The sequence below is a fragment of the Ochotona curzoniae genome, unplaced genomic scaffold (assembly GCF_017591425.1).
Source record: "Ochotona curzoniae isolate NIBS_2020 unplaced genomic scaffold, NIBS_Ocur_1.0 scaffold_274, whole genome shotgun sequence".
Classification (NCBI taxonomy): domain Eukaryota; kingdom Metazoa; phylum Chordata; class Mammalia; order Lagomorpha; family Ochotonidae; genus Ochotona; species Ochotona curzoniae.
The window spans coordinates 8,395,600-8,411,329 of NW_024467101.1; positions in this window are offsets into that span (position 1 = coordinate 8,395,600).

Sequence of the window (15,730 nt, forward strand, 5' to 3'; positions counted from 1 at the left end):
TGCGCTGCGCCGCAGTGAGCGGGGCGGGGCAGGGTGGGGGGTGGACAGCAGAGAGGAAGAGGGGGTTCATTGCAGCGTCAGAGGAGCGAGCCCCACTCCGAGGTCGGGGACTTCCGCTGTGCGAGTCGGGCGACCCTTCTAGTGTGTTCGGAGTGAGAGAGGACCCTCCCCAACCACCACCACCCCCAAATAGGGAAGGGACTAGAAGACCTGAGGGGAATGGATGCGGGGTGCTCCTGGGAAGGAGGCTGCGGGCCTCAAGATGGGGGAGGGGGGAAGGGAGACACAAGGTTTTCCTGAAAGTAAGGGGGGTTCTCAGGGGTACGGCGGGGTGCAGCCCACCAGGAATGAAGGAGAGCAAGGCCAGCCTGAATGGGTGCGTGGTGGCTACTGCAGAGGATGGATTGGGGGCACCCTCCACAAATCAGGGGTACAGGGTTCCCCCTAACAGCTACAGAGGGAGGCCAACCAGGACAGGGCTCAAAAAAAAAAGTGTCCCACCAGGGACGGAGCTGGAGTTGGGAATGAAGGTAAGACGACCTTGTCTGGGTGTGGGAGATGCTGCAGAGGATGGAGAGGATTTCCAGATGGGGGTGGAGGGTACCGGGATCACCAAGTCTGTAGTGACCCACAAGATAGGAGATGGAACTCCTGGCACCCCCCCCCCCAGCCAGGACCCTCAGCGAAGGGGCAGAGTGTCCCCAGAAGAGTCAGGAGGCTCCGAGCCCAGAGAAGGGGTACTATGGAGGACCAGGGAAGGGGGGTTGGGAGCAGCATTGCAGTTTGTTAGCAAAATGACCTTGGACAAGCTGTGCCCTCCCTGCATCTGTGGTTTCCCTGATTGCACGGTGCTGGGGTCTTGTCCCAGGGCCAAGCTGCAGCCCTGGACCCCCAGCTGTCCCCCGGGGGAGCTCCCACTCAAGAGAGGGGAACCCACGTGTTGCCTGGGGACCTCGCTGCTGCTCTCCCACAACTAGTAAGTCCGACTTCTTCCCTCCCCTCTCTACCTCCTCAATTTCTTCTTGTCACTGTCTTCCCCCACCCCAAGGACAGGCACCTTGAAAGACAACCCTTCTTCTCTTCCCAGGGAACCGGTGAGATGCCTTTGGGGTACCAGGGTCCCTCATCCCCAGGAGCCCCAATGGGAGATTGGGTAGCAATCTGAGATTGGGGCGGGAGGGGGTCCCCAGGTAACTGCTGTGTTATTCATCTCTGTTATTCTTCTTAGCAGTTCCTGTCCTTGCCTGGGGAGCGGTGGGGGGCTTGCCGATGGGGCTGCGGCTGGCACTTCAGCCCCAGGGACAGAGCCGTCGCTACTTTGGGAAGAATGGGTTAACTTCTGCCTTTACCTTAGTGGGTGGGGGGGAGGCCAGCTGGCTCTTCCTGGCTGGACCCCTGAGCTCAGCAGGTGGGGAACAGGGTGCAGAACTGTGGGGTGGGGTGGAGTTGAGTGGCCCCTAAGGATCACATGGGGAGCCTGGTACCCACTCTTGACCTTGCTCTCTGTGAAGTTCCCCCCACTCTTGGGACGTCCCCTTTCTCTACTGGGAGCTGAAGAGCCTCCTAGAGAGGCCAGGGGTCCTACGCCCATGTAGAACCCCTTCCTGCAGATGAACTTCTCCCAGGCCACTGCCACAACCTCGACCTTGTCCCTCTGTGAGATTCACAGGAAAAATGGCCCCCCCCCCCGCCACACACACACCCATACACACACATTCCAGTCAGCAACTTTCTCTGTTTCTTCTGCTGTGTCCCCAGCCCCTTGGTTCTCTGCTGACCCTCAGCACTGGGGACTGGAGGGCGCTGTCCCTTTAACCACGTTTTACTGGCAGGAGAGTGTGCTGGAGGGAGGGGGCAGGGAAAGGGAGTTTCTGGTTTTGCATGAGGAAGCAGAACATGATGAAGCATTTTCTTTGCTTAAAGATCCAGTCGTGCTCCGGTGGGTGGGCCAGGCCGAGGGGCTGGCATGCGGTGGTGCTGGGAAGGTGAGCTGATCTGCTAAGCTGAGGAACCTAGGAAAGGCATGGGGCTGGGGGTTTCAGGGGCGTAGGGAAGGGCTTGGGCAGGGCTCTCGTTGACTTTTGAGAGCAAATGGCTCCCATTTGTTTTTCATGCTACTTGGAATTTTGCCGGTAGAGCCTTCTTCTGGGTCTTTTAGTTCCCAGAATGCAGAGTCCAGTCTCTGGGTGAGGGATAGCAGACAGACTGGAGAGGGACTGCAGGAGAGGGCTGGGGCAATAGAGCAGGATCAGATGGGTTCTGTTGAGGCCAAGGAGGTACATAGCCATTGAATTAAAGCTACGTGTGGACTCCAAGAAGCCTTCCTCGTAGGACTAGGAAAATGGCAGGAGGGTTTGAGCTGAAGCCCCCTTCAGTCTTTCCTCCAGGGGCCATCCTGATCTCTTGTACCCCATGCCATCCCTATGTAGCTGATTGTCCCCTCCTGGGGGTCCTCATGTTCCCCAGGGCTGATCTATGTCATTGCACTTTCCTCTGGGGTGCTGTGTCAATGAAGGGCTTCCATCTGTTCTCCAGCTAAACTTGGGGCCTCGAGGGTACCAGGAATGAGTCTGCCCCCGAGTCCTTGGACTTGAGTCCCTTGCTCCCTGTGAATAGACCCAGATGGTCACTGATTTATCACCCATATGGAGCACCTGTGAGGTGAGAGGCATGCACTGAAACGCTGTCTCAGGAGAAGGATTCTTAAATCCTTACCAGACTCCCACCCAGCATTTTCTAAAACACCTTCAGGATGATAAGAATCCCCCCACCGCTCCCCCCACCCCACAAAAAAAGAGTTAATTTCTTGGCCGGAGGGCTTAAATAGTGTTCTTGTGAAGGGTAGGGAGACATCTTTCTGCTCAGCATTGGGAATCTCAGAGACCCAGAGCGCACTGAGCTGCCCAGAATTACTGACCCTTCAGCGTCTGCAGAATGAGGGTTCTGTGGCCCATAGCAGAAGCCCGCAGAACCCAGTCTCAGCTTCTGCTGTCTGCCCTCTGGGCTCCTGTGACCATCAGGGCTGCTGCTCTCACAGGGGGGAAATGATGAAGCAGTCAGACTCTGTGAACATCCGCTGGCCACTGCCATCACTCTGCTCACGCAGCATCTGTACTGAATGCTGGAGACTCCTGAGAGAGTGTGACTGCCTGGAGTACAGCAGGGGGCATTCAGACACCAATTTGTCCCTAAGATACCCATCCCCTCCAAACTTTGCTTATTTGTCTCTATTTTATAAGCAGGTAAACAGCTGGCGCTGGACATAGAGGATGATGGAAACCCATTTCTTTTGCTCAGTAGGAGCTCCGGAAGTCTGAGAGTGGAGAGATGAGAGACCCCTCATAGAGGGGACCAGCAACTCCATGGGGCTGGTAGTTTTGGGCATCTGTTCCGTGGCACATTGCCCAGCCTGTGACCTGTGACCCAGCACGTCCTGCCGCCCCTTTGTCTCCTTTGAGTGGACAGTGTTGGTGAGGGAGGGAATGCACGTGCTAAACTTCCTCATTCTCCTTTCTTGGCCATCTCTAATATACCACTGTGTGTCTTTTTCATCCTGCCTTCTCCCATGAAGCCATACACAGAGAGTTTTGTCTGTTGTAATCACTGCTTGCCCCAACACCAGTTATAGTGGCTGCCATTGTAGGTGTTGAATAAGGAGTTGCTTGTTGTTGTTGCTTTTGTTTTTGTTTTCTTTTGTTTGAACAGGTTTTAGTAGAATGTCCGTGAGGCTCTGCCTGAGAGGCTGTTGGTTTCAGCACTGGGGCAGCTGGACAGCTCCCAATAGTCTCTGGCAAGAAGGGAGGCCTCAATTCCCAGGCTCAGCCATGAGATCCATCAGTCACTTTTGCAGAAGCTCAAGACTTGTTCCTGCGTAGCCTGCAAGCTCACCCCCACGCTTGGGAAAACTTTTCTTTTTTTGAGTTCATCCTCCATTCTTCCTTTACTTCATCCCCACTTCCCCTCCCATCCTCCCTCTGTGACCTCCCTCTATCTTTCCAGCTTCGCTGTCCTTGTCCCTCTCTTTCTCCCCATCCTTCCTCCATCCCCCTCTGGCTTCTTGCTTAGACGTGCCCTCTTTCTGCCAAGCTTGGATCTGATTTATAGTAAAGAGAAGGCAGCCTCCTTATCCAGCAAAACCTGCTCTAAAACTACGTGCTGTTTTGCAAAGCCTCCCTCTCTGAGGTTCCACCCACAGTCTCAGCCACCAGGGGACTGCGGCAGCTGATCAAAGACTGCTGCAGGTCCACCGCCCACCCATCTGCTGCCCCTGGGACCGCATTTCGGGGAAGGATGAGTTCTGCCTCAAAGGCCTTGCAAGTGGGTGGACTCAGAGCCCTAAATCCCTGACTCCCGCTGCCGTTGCAAGCAACTGTGGATGAATGATTCTGGCAGCTGGGGCTCCCAAGATAGAGAGAGGATTCACTGATCTTTCCAAAGGGGACCTGCTCTCATGATTGAGCAGGGCTTTTTGGTTCCAAGTGCGCTAGGGCTGGTGCCACTCCTTGTACCCGAAGTAATGATAATAAAGACACTAGGACCTGAGGGAAGAAATTCCTATGCTTTTGAACCTGACCCCCCTGCGACCCTATGGGGTCGATATTACTCTCCCCACCTCCTAGTTTGGGAAATGGAAGCTGGAAGAGGTGGGGCATCTGGCTCTAGGTTACACAGCTACTACTAGAGCTGGGATTCAAACCCAGGACTCATGGGTTCTGCAGCTACCAGTCTATGCCCTGATGTCTCACATTTGCAGGAAGACCCTGCTGGACCTGTCACTTTCCTGACTGCATCGTGCTTGGCCAGGAGGAACTGCTGGCACCTTGGTGGATGCAAGAGGAGCTGAGAACTGGCTCTAGGATTTTTTCCAGGTTCTTACATTTTCTCTGGGTTGTTTTGGAAGGAGAAGGATTCCCAGGCAGTATGGTACACAGGAAGCTGAAATGAAGGCCAAGTTAGCCTTCTGGATGACAGGCCAAGAGGACCAGTAAGTAGAAAGGAATTGTAAGAGGATGGCTAATGCATATGATGAGTTTAAGTAATCAAGATAACAGTTTTGGCAGGGCAGGTATGGTGGTACAGTGGGTTAAGCCACCACTTGGGACACTCATCTCTCACATCAGAGTGCCTGGTTTGATTCCTAGCTCTTCTACTTCCCATCCAACTCCTTGCCAGTGTGCCTCAGAAACAGTGAAACATGACCCAAGTATTTGAATTTCTGTCTATGTAGGAGGCCTGGATGGAATTAGAAGTGCCCGGCTTCAACCTGACACAGCCCTGGCTATTTTGCCTATTTGGGAAGTGAACCAGCGGATGAAAAACCTTTCTGTGATTTTCAAATATATATATTTGAAATATATATTTATAAATACATATGGGGGGGGAAGGAGAGAGAATAACAGGGCCCAGCATAGTAGCCTAGTGGCTAAAATCTTCACCTTGCTTGCACCAGGATCTCATATGGGCACCAGTTCATATCTTGGCTGCCCCGCTTCCCATCCAGCTCCCTCCTTGTGGCCTGGGAAAGTATGAGAGGACAGCCCAAAGCCTTGGGACCCTGCACCCATGTGGGAGACCTAGAAGAAGCTCCTGGCTCCTATCTTAAGCTAAGGTCAGCCACTTGGGGAGTGGACCAGCAGATGGAAATTTTTTCTGTCTCTCCTTCTCTCTGTATATCTGACTTTCTAATAAAAATAAATAAATGTTCAAAAAAAGATAATAGTTTTGGTGGCTTCTGTGTAGGGGTCCCGTGCCATCTGTGTTCTTTCTAAGCATTTTCATGTGTGATATCTGCCAGGTATGCAAGGTCAAAGAAAGAAGGTGACCTGTTGAGGTCTCAGGGCAAGGTGGTAGAGGGGCTGTGGGAGCCTTCAGTAATGCTTCTGTTATGGAAGAGAGCAAGGGCCGTGTGTTGTTTAGAAAGATTCTATGGGCCCGGCATGGTAGCCTGAAGGCTGGGGTCCTCGCCTTGCATGCACCAGGATCTCATGTGGGCTCTGGTTCTAATCCAGCCTGCCCCACTTCCTATCCAGCCCCCTGCTTGTGGCCTGGGGAGGCTGTAGAGGACGGCCTAAGGCCTTGGTACTCTACACCCACATGGGAGGCTCCTGGCTCCTGGCTTTCGATCAGCACAGCTCTGGCCGTTGCAGCTACCTGGGGAGTGAATCATTGGACAGAAGATCTGTCTCTTCTCTTCTCTGTATATCTGCCTGTCCAGTAAAAATAAATAAATCCTAAAAAAAAAAAGAAAGAAAAATTGTATGGCAAACAGTTTGAGATGTGGGGAGTTGAGGGAAAATTAGTAGTTGGACTCTGTTTTTTGAGAAAATAAAAAAATACATTTAAAAGGCAAAGTGATGCAGACAGAGGGAGAGAAAGAGCAATCTTCTCTCTGCTGGTTCACTACCCAAAAGGCCACCACGGCTGGTCCTAGGCTTGGCCACAACCAGGAGCATGGTACTCCTTTCAGGTCTCTCACATGGGCACCAAGGGCTCAGGTAACTGGGCCATCCTCGGCTGCTTTCCCAGGCACACTAGCAGGGAACTGGATGGGACGTGGAGCAGTCAGGTGAACCCGTCATTCAAATGTGGGATGTAGGTATCCCGTACAGCATCTTCACTGCTATGCCAGCCGCCCACCCTGTTGATATGTTAGGCAGTTAACCTGGCAGTCGGGATAGTTCCTTCCTGTAACTGAAGGCCTAGGCTTGAGAACACGCTCTGGCTCTTAGCTCTGGCATCTCGCTAACGCGGATCCTGGGAGGCGGCAGTGTTGGCTCAGGTAACTGGCTTCCTGACCCCTACAGCAGAGAGAACTGGATTCGGTTCAGCCCTGGGCATTGTAGACATCTGGGGAAGTGAAGCAGCAGATGGGAATGCTCTCTCTGTCTCAAATTTTTAAATATTTATTTATTTTTAAATGCGGTCCCAGCACACTGCTCAGCCAAATGCCTGGCCCTGTTCAGATCATGTAAACCCTAAGGAGGAGAATGAACCGTCCCTTCCGATCCAGCTCCTCAGGCTCATGGAACAAGTGCCTGCTACTAAGTCTTCAATATCCAATATCTCAACTACAAAGCTTCAGTGAGCAGACCGAAGCCCAGTGAGGTTCCGTCACCATCAAGGCACTGAGCTGGGATTCAGAAGTTGACCATGTGGCTGCCAGACACCAGCCTGCCCACCCCACCTCATGGCTTCCCCTCCTCCTCTTGCATATTACCCACATGCATATCCTGGGTCCTGGGCGACGACACGTGCTGGAGTCCCTGATATTGGTGTTGTCTGACATGTCCAAGACCATAAACCTGTGTGGTAAGAGAGTGGCCCCGCACATGGCTACTCAGGTACACATGATGGGTGAACACTCAGGGGACATCCACAGGACATAAGAATGTTCCCTAGTGGCAGCTTAGGCAGGGGAGAGCAGGATGAAGAGGCTGTACCCAGTTCTGCCCATTGTCAGGAAAATCTTTTAAAATTTTTTTCATTTTATTTGAAAAACAAAAGTTGGTTAAATCTTTGCCTGCAATAGTGAGTGCTTGCTCAAGGCTCAGCTGCTCCCATCCAGCTCCCTGCTTGTGGCCTGGGAAAGCAGCAGAGGATGGCTCATGTCCTTGGGCCTCTGCATACGCGTGGAAGACCAAGATGAAGCTCCTAGCTCCTGACTTCAGCCTAACCAAGCTCCAGCCATGACAGCCATTTGGAAGATCTCTCCCTGTCTGTCTCTCCCTCTCTATAACTCTGCCTTTCAAATAAACAAATCTTCAAAACAGATAAAAAATAAACAAGCACTGTGATGGGCTGTCCGTCACAAGCCAGAGGTGACGAGAGCCAGGCTCAGGAGAGCTTGGAGATCAGCATCTGTACGGATAGGGACACTGAGGTACCAGCATCCATGGCAGGTCTAAACGGCAGCACTTTGATTATCACCTGCAGCTCCCCTCACTGCTAGCTCACCTGGAGCTCACTACAGGCCAAAACCAAGACTTCCTGGCCTCTAGCAGGGCCTGTTGCCCATCTTCACCATCACTGCTGTTTTACTGGATGCCTATCAGGTACCAAGCTCTTTGCATTCTCCCCTTACCACACACACACATATTTGCATATCCATCGGTCCCATTTGCAGACCAACAAATTCAAAGTCTAAATGGTTCAGTGTGTATCACTGCCTTCTGGGTTCTTTCACGAACTTCTCAAGGCCCTGTTGGAACTGCACACGTTTCTCAACACGCGCCGGCAAACAGCGCCCTCTGCAGGCAGCGGGCACGCCTGCGACAGGCAAGCCCCGCCTCCTTGCGCCGGAAACGCGCGAACGCCCTTTTCCTCCGAGGTCCGGAAATAGCCGAGCGCTCGTCTGAAGGAAGGCGCCGGTCCACGCACGCGCAGCACGCAGGCTGCGCCTAGGCGGCTTTGGTGTCCGCCGCGGTGTGGAAGTGTTTGCCGCTGTCTGGCTGGTTTTGGCTGCCGTGTAGGTCACTACGTAACGCCCCGACGTCGTGGGATTTGCGTCGGGCGCAGGGGGAGGCTTGCTGCCCAAGGGGAGGCCTTGGCTGCGGATGAGTTCTTGAGAAGAATTGGGGTCCCTGAGGAGAACTCTGAGGCCTCCAGCCTTGGACCTGGGGCCTGGCTTGTTGTGTCCATAATTAATGGTCTCCTCGTCTTTCCTCAGCTTTGGCAGCTTTAAAATGTGCGCCCTTCCAGAACACTTCTAGAATGAGGCTGGTGTGAACACCCCTGGGGACTCTTTCCCTGGCAGCCTTAGCTCTGGAGACTGGGAAGCCCTGGAGGAGGGTGACCACCTGCAATGGTCACTGACAGGAGGCATGAACTTGCCAGGTCCATTTAACTGTGGAACTGGCTTGGCGGAAGCCTGTCGCACGTTTTGTGTTGCTCTCGCCACCGCCCGCCTGCTGGGCACTTTGTACCAAGTCCCCTTTGAGATCCCTAGTTGCTGTGTGTTCACCCATCCCAGCCAACCCATCGACCAACAGGTGGCTGAGGCGGGGGACATCACCTTGCTTGCTTAGGACACTGGACCGAAGACTGCCTCACGTGGGAGGCTGAGCATGACGAGGACCTGAGGTACCTTGGGGTGAATCGTGTGCCCCCTAAGTGCTGGAACCCAGCGCGCATCATTTATCATTTCCTGACAGCCACCCTCCAAGGTTCTGAAATGCGGCACAGGCAGGTCCCTGAGCTGTCCTGTGCTCATAGGGACTATAGAAACCACCTGTGGACATGGGGCATTTGAAGACCTTGATTTTAATTGTCACCCCAGAGCCAAGTCCTTCCCTCTCCCCAGCTGCACCTCTGGGACTCAGTTTACCCATTAGTAAGATTTAGAGCTTGGTGGGACAGGGCAGCCTTCTGACTGCAGTGTTTTATGACTGCAGATTGCTGTGGGGTGCGAGCGAGAGCACGCCTGACATATCTAAGGTTTATTAAGGAGTCTTTATTAACCAAGCTTGGTGATGCCGGGGTCCACTAGAAATAGCAAATCACAAGTCCGAACGGCAATCCAGTCAATTGAAACCCCAAGAGGAACAAATGGTCATCACCCTCAAGTCCATCCGTTAAACTGAAGACCTACGTCCCTGCTTCCCCAGTAATATGTTATCATAAGAGACACACAGTGAACACCCTGGACACACTTACAAAGCTACAGACATCCAACTTTCCCTGGCTTTCTCCGCCCACATTCCCCTACCGCTAGGCCTCACCTCTCCTGGAACTCCTGACCGTACACAAATTGAAACTACAAAGCATCTTAGCATTGCTGTCTTCACTGTCCTGCCCAAGCAGTGAACAGAGTGAGGAATACACACACGAGCCATGCTCAGGGACTGCCTGTACTCAGAGTCCCTGGGAAGCCAGACAGCAAGCAGGGAGACCAAGAGTCGGAGTGCCAGAGCGACACTAGAGCGACGGAAGCACATGACCAAGGGGGTGAGCCCCTCCCTATCATATACCTTTCTAGGGGCCTGTGGGGGGAGTGGGTTACACAACAGTGCAGTACTGCCCCCTCTCGGGTTCCAGGGGATGATAGGTGAGCGACACAGGTGGGCAGGAGGGAAGACCTAGGTGTGATGGGGAGTGGCTTCTGAGCTCATGACCCTGAACCAGCTGCCTTCCTCACTACACAGATGAAGCTGTCAGGATCAGCACACTGCATCTGGTGTGAATACCTGCCGTGTGCAGTACTGCCACCTTATTCGTAACATCGCTGGGACCACATGGGCGAGGCCATAGCCACCTGCCACCCATCAGCAATCACCACTGAGGGCAGCCTGGCCAGCCAAGTTGGGGGAGCTGTCCAGTCTCCCTGATGGCTCAGAACCTCCCTTCTGAGGTCAGAGGAACCCCAGGCTGTGTGCCAACACTCTTGCTTCCAACTGGGACACCTGAGGCCAGAGATTTCTTCCCTTGCCTCAGTTTCTGCTTTCTGTAAAATGGGTGCTAACAGGACCATCTTCTTTTGGGATTTGGTGACAAAAAGGTGTGTCGGGAAACAGCTGCCACTGTTTGGGGCTTGGAAGACCCTCAGTAAATACAGCTCTTAGGAATTGACCACGGCACTGTTCTTCACCATGGGGAGACTGGGAAGGTGGACCGTGCCCTGCTTCTGTTCCCCAGGACCAAGGTGGTATGGGCAAAGAGAAAGGAGGAGGTTCAAGCAGAGGGTCCAGATTAAGATCCGTGACTGTCGCTGCTGGTTCTGGCTGGCTTAGGGCTTGGGCAGCATCACGGGCATTGTGGCACATCCCAGCTGCAGCAACCCCTGGGCAGGAAGGGCAGCGGCTGTGTGAGAACCGGGAGCTGTGGGGGAGAGGTGCGCAGGAATCGGGGCAGGGCTGCCTGGTGCCCCCTGGTGGTTTGTAATGAGCTCATGGATGTATGTGTTGTTTCAGGCGACCTGGAGAGCAGTCACAGTCCTTGTGTCCGCAGGGCAGGGCTGCGGGACACGGTAGCCTTGCAGCGAAGCTGCAGGGAGAAGGACCAGGAGCCCCCAAAACTGTGCAGATCACTTCTAAAAGGCACAAGACCTAAAACTATTCAAGGAATTGTGGATTTGGTGGTGGGAAGAACTGGCCCCCAGTTCCTCCTTTTCCCCCCCACCCCACCCGTTGCCCCCTTCTGCTGCATGGATCATCCATCTGCTCAGCAAACACATCCTGTGTCCACTTTCCAGCCCAGCCCTGCCGGTGGAAACACAGCCATAGAGAAGAGCAAAAGACATGAGACTGAATCCAGAAGAGCTGGTAGAGGAAGGAGTGGGTGGCAGGGCCATGGGAGCTTCAGACTGGGGCACCTGACCCCGATGTGGTGGGGACCCAGGCCACCAGAAGGAAGAGACTGGGGGCTCATTTCCCCTGCTGGAAGCCAGGCCACAGCCCAGCAGCTGCAATATCTGATTCATGACTTCCTCAGCCATGCTGCCAGTCAGCCAGCTTCTCCTTCTGACTGGTTCCTTCCAGAATCCCTGGTACCACACCACCATACCACCTCACCACCCAGGCACTTGGTGACCTCAGGATAGGAGATACATTGAGAAGGAGGTCAGGGTTCCAGCCCAGCCCTGCCATGAAGAACTGGGCAGCATGGATTGGCTTGTGGGGCCTCAGTTTCCCCATTTGTACAGTGTACCTAGTCTGAATGGAACCATCACTTATGTATTTGTGTTTCTGGTTTGCACTCCTACCCTACCTTTGGGTGTCTGCCTTGGAACTTTTGTGTCTGCAGAGGGTCTTGGGAAAACAGGCCGGGCAAGCAGGAGAGGCCCAGTTGTGAAGGCCCACAGCCTTGAGCAGCTTTCCCATCTATAAAGCAGGGAGAGCCCCGTGCTGGACAACGCCTGAGCAGGTGATAGCATGGCCTTTGCCCAAGCCAAAGGCCTCTCGTCTGGTTCTCAGGCTCTGCCTAGACCTCTGCAGACAGGAGAGTTGGAGAATGGACTGGTCGTGGCTGGGGTGGCAGGCGTTGCTGTGCCTCCCAGTGGTCCCCAGCTCAGTGGTGAGCAGGGAATCAGGGTGCAGAGCAGACCCCAAGTGCTGGCGTCTACAAGGAGGATGTGGGACTGTCAGGAACTTGATGGCCTGTTTCCCTTTTGTCCTTCAGTCAGCATCTCCTCCTTGACTATCATTGTACATCTGGCCCTCGGGGACAGTTCTTTTGATTAACCATTATTCTTCCTTTTTTTTTTTTTGTTTTTTTTTTATTTGAGAGGCAGAAAATCCTTGAGAAAACTCCCATCCCAAGTGGTTCACTCCCCCAAGTGCCTGTAACCACCAAAGCTGAGCCAGGCCTCACCTAGAGACCAGAAACTGAATCTCAATCTCCCACTTGGGCAACAAGGACCCAACCGCTGGAGCCATTACTGCCACCTGCTGGTGTACATTAGCAGGAAGTTGAGCGAGGATTCAGCAGTGAGGTTTCCAAACCAGGCTTTAATTTAAAAAAAAAAAAAAAAAAAAAAAATCCATGCTATAGAAAGCCAAAAACCCAAACGGTAGATGAGAAACCTCAGCCAGGCTTGTAGTTTTCTGAACAAAGCCCTAGGAGTGCTTTTTGGAGCCCAGCTCACACAGAGCTGCTCAAGGCTAGGGACAGAGTGCCCACCAGGGCTTGGCTTGGCATGGATGTGGGGCTTCTGTGCCCCTGCTGTGAACGCCCTCTCCTCTTGCGTGTGCCTTCCTCACAGTTGGCCCAGCCGCCTGCCTGGCTCTGCTCTGGAGGCTGCCGCAGAGGCTGGGCTCCCGGCCAGGGTCTTGCTCACTGCCGCTGCAGTCATAAAGGGCTGCGTCATGCTGGAGGCAGGGGGCTCTCCCTTCAGTGCAGTGTGACCCCTAATAGGTCGTCTCTTACAGTCCGGGATGGAGATACTGCCTACGTGCAGAGGGGGAAGGGGCTGGAAGGAGTGGGCGCCGGGCGAGTGGGGAGCTCACAGCTACAACCTTGTGGGGGCACTGGGTGGGCCTCTGACTGTGAGGCCAGGCAGACTTAAGCTGCATTTCTAGTTCTTCCCCGTTTTGCTGGGAACTCAGTGGGTCTGCCTTCCTGATGAACCCCTGTTTTCCTTGAGCATTAAGAGACAAAGGACTCTGCTCTGGGGAACAGAGTGAATGTTTCCTACATGGTTGCTCTTTTGTCACCACAGAGGCACCTGCTCCGCTTCCATCTGACCCCTGGGAAGCAAATCGTGAGCCCCCACATGCAGGGCACATGGAGCGGACACTAACCCTTGTTGCCATTGGTTGTACGTGGTCCTTGGGTTTGTAGATGGCAGAGGACCCAGCACTCCTGCTTCCCTCCTCGCTGCTTCCCAGGGTGGACCACTCTCTAGGGAGCCCATGGAGAGGATTTACCTGGGGGCGGCAGGGTGGCAGGTGCACCGACAGGATGGGGAAGCCTGGGGAAGAGATGTAGAGAGAGAACACAAGGTGGGTATCCCTCCCGGCCTCAGCTTCCTCCTCTGTGAGGTGAGGCTGTCTCCCCTCTTCCATAAGCCTCCTTGGGATTTGGGGTGTCCAGGGAAGGGACTGTACAACAGGGTGTCGGCTCCCACCCCCTGCTCGGCAGGAGTTGGGAACATGCTCTCCACAGGTCCATGTGGCCTATAGCCCAGCTTTGTTCAGCGCCCCGCCCCCCAGGAGTATTACAAGGATTTCATTTAGAAATAGACTCTAGAGATGGCAGCATGCCACTTAGAATGTAATGAATGCTGTTGAACCAGCTGAACTGTACACTTAAGGGTGGTAAAAATGGGGCCAGCATGGTGGCACAGTAGGGTAAGCCATCACTTGCAATGCTGATATCCTGTGTCAGAGTGTCATATTCAAGTCCTGGCTGCTCTGCTTCTGATCCAACTCCCTGCTAACGCACCTGGGGGCTCTGGTGAAGCTACCAGTGGCAATGCCAGCAGCACATATGGATGCCAGCTCGTGTCCTAGCTGCTCCCATTTTTGATGTAGTACCCTACTGTTGCCAGTGAAACAGGAAGGCTGTCCAAGTGCTTGCATCCCTGCCACCCATGGGGAGACCCTGATGGAGTTCTGGGCTCCTGACTTATGTCTGTCCCAGCTCTGGCAGCTGTGGCCATTTGGGGAGTGAACCAGCAGAGGGAAGAGTTCCTTCTCTGTATCACTCTGTATTATAAGTTAATAAGTAAATTCTTTTTATTAAAATTGCTAATTTTATGTTAGACATTTCAGACAATTTTTTAAAAGATTTATTTATTTTTATTACAAAGCCAGATATACAGAAAGGAGGAGAGATAGCGAGGAAGATCTTCCATTCAATGATTTATTCCCCAAGTGAGCGCAATGGCTGGTGCTATGTCAATCTGAAGCCAGGAACCAGGATCCTCTTCCGGGTCTCCCACACAGGTGCAGGAACCCAAAGCTTTGGGCCGTCCTCGAATGTTTTCCCAGGACACAAGCAGGGAGCTGCCAGGTCTCCCACATGGGTACAGCGTCCCAAAGCTTTGGGCCGTCTTCGACTGCTTTCCAAGACCACAAGCAGGGAGCTGGATGGGAAATGAAGCAACTGGGATATGACCTGGTTCACTTATGGGATCCCAGCGCATGCAAGGCTAGGACTTTAGCCATTAGGCTACTACGCTGGGCCCTTTACACGGGTTTTAAAATGTGCACTGAAAAAGAGGATTTGAAGTAGTTGTTTCATGTGTAAGAAAAACGGGGTCCACTCGGGAATTTTTTCCCTAAGATTTTTTTAATTAATGAATTTATTTATTTATTTTCTTACTTACTTATTTTATTGGAAAAACAGATTCACAGAGAGAAGGAGAGACCATGAAGAAGATCTTCTGTCTACTGCTTCACTCCCCAAGTAACCACAATGGCCGGATCCAAGCCAATCCAATCCGAAGCCAGGAGCCAGGAGCCTCTTCCACGTCTCCCACACAGGTGCAGCGTCCCAAGACTTTGGGCTGTCCTCGACTGCCTTCCCAGGCCACAGGCAGGGAGATGGGTGGGAAGTGGAGCAGCTGTGACACAAACCGACACGCATAAGGGATCCTGGCAGTTGCAGGATGAGGATTTAACCACTAGACTACCACACCAGACCCCTACTTAGGATTTTGAAAAGCCAAAAGCAGGAAGCAGGAAGGTACATGTTACCTAAACTTATGGCCTGGAACCACAGAGCCAGGGCTGTTTGGAAAGAACCTCAGGCACTGCCCAGGGCAGGGGAATCCCTTGCTTGTCTTACCCTTCAGTTTTCCTTCCGTCCCTCCCATTGGCTAGACCCAACAGGAGTTTAGTTTGCAAAGGAACTTGGGAAATGTAGTTTACAGAGATCAGCTCCTGGAGTGATGAGCAAGGTAGAGGAAGTTCACAGGATCACAGGGTCAGTGTCAGTGACTGCTGGCTTAGCATCAAATCCAGTCCTGAGATGCAATGAGTTCTGGCTGTCTTGGGGTTGCAGGGGCCACTGTCTTGATGCTCAATGCAAAGACTGGGCAAGAATAAGTAGATAGGGCAGGGTGTTTTAAGGCCCCTTTCTGCCCTGTGCTATGGGCATTGGCCCTGGCAGGGGGGCACTGTAGGGGAGTCCTGAGCAGTTAGTGGGGTCTCAGGGTCCTGAGCAGCACTCTGCACACCCTTGAGGCCCAGGAGTGGGATAAGGAGAATATGGGGACCCCCCTGAGGCTAGTAGAGCTTGCCCTCAGAAAACACACTGGGTACCTCGGTCTATGGAGATCTTCCACATGAAGCTT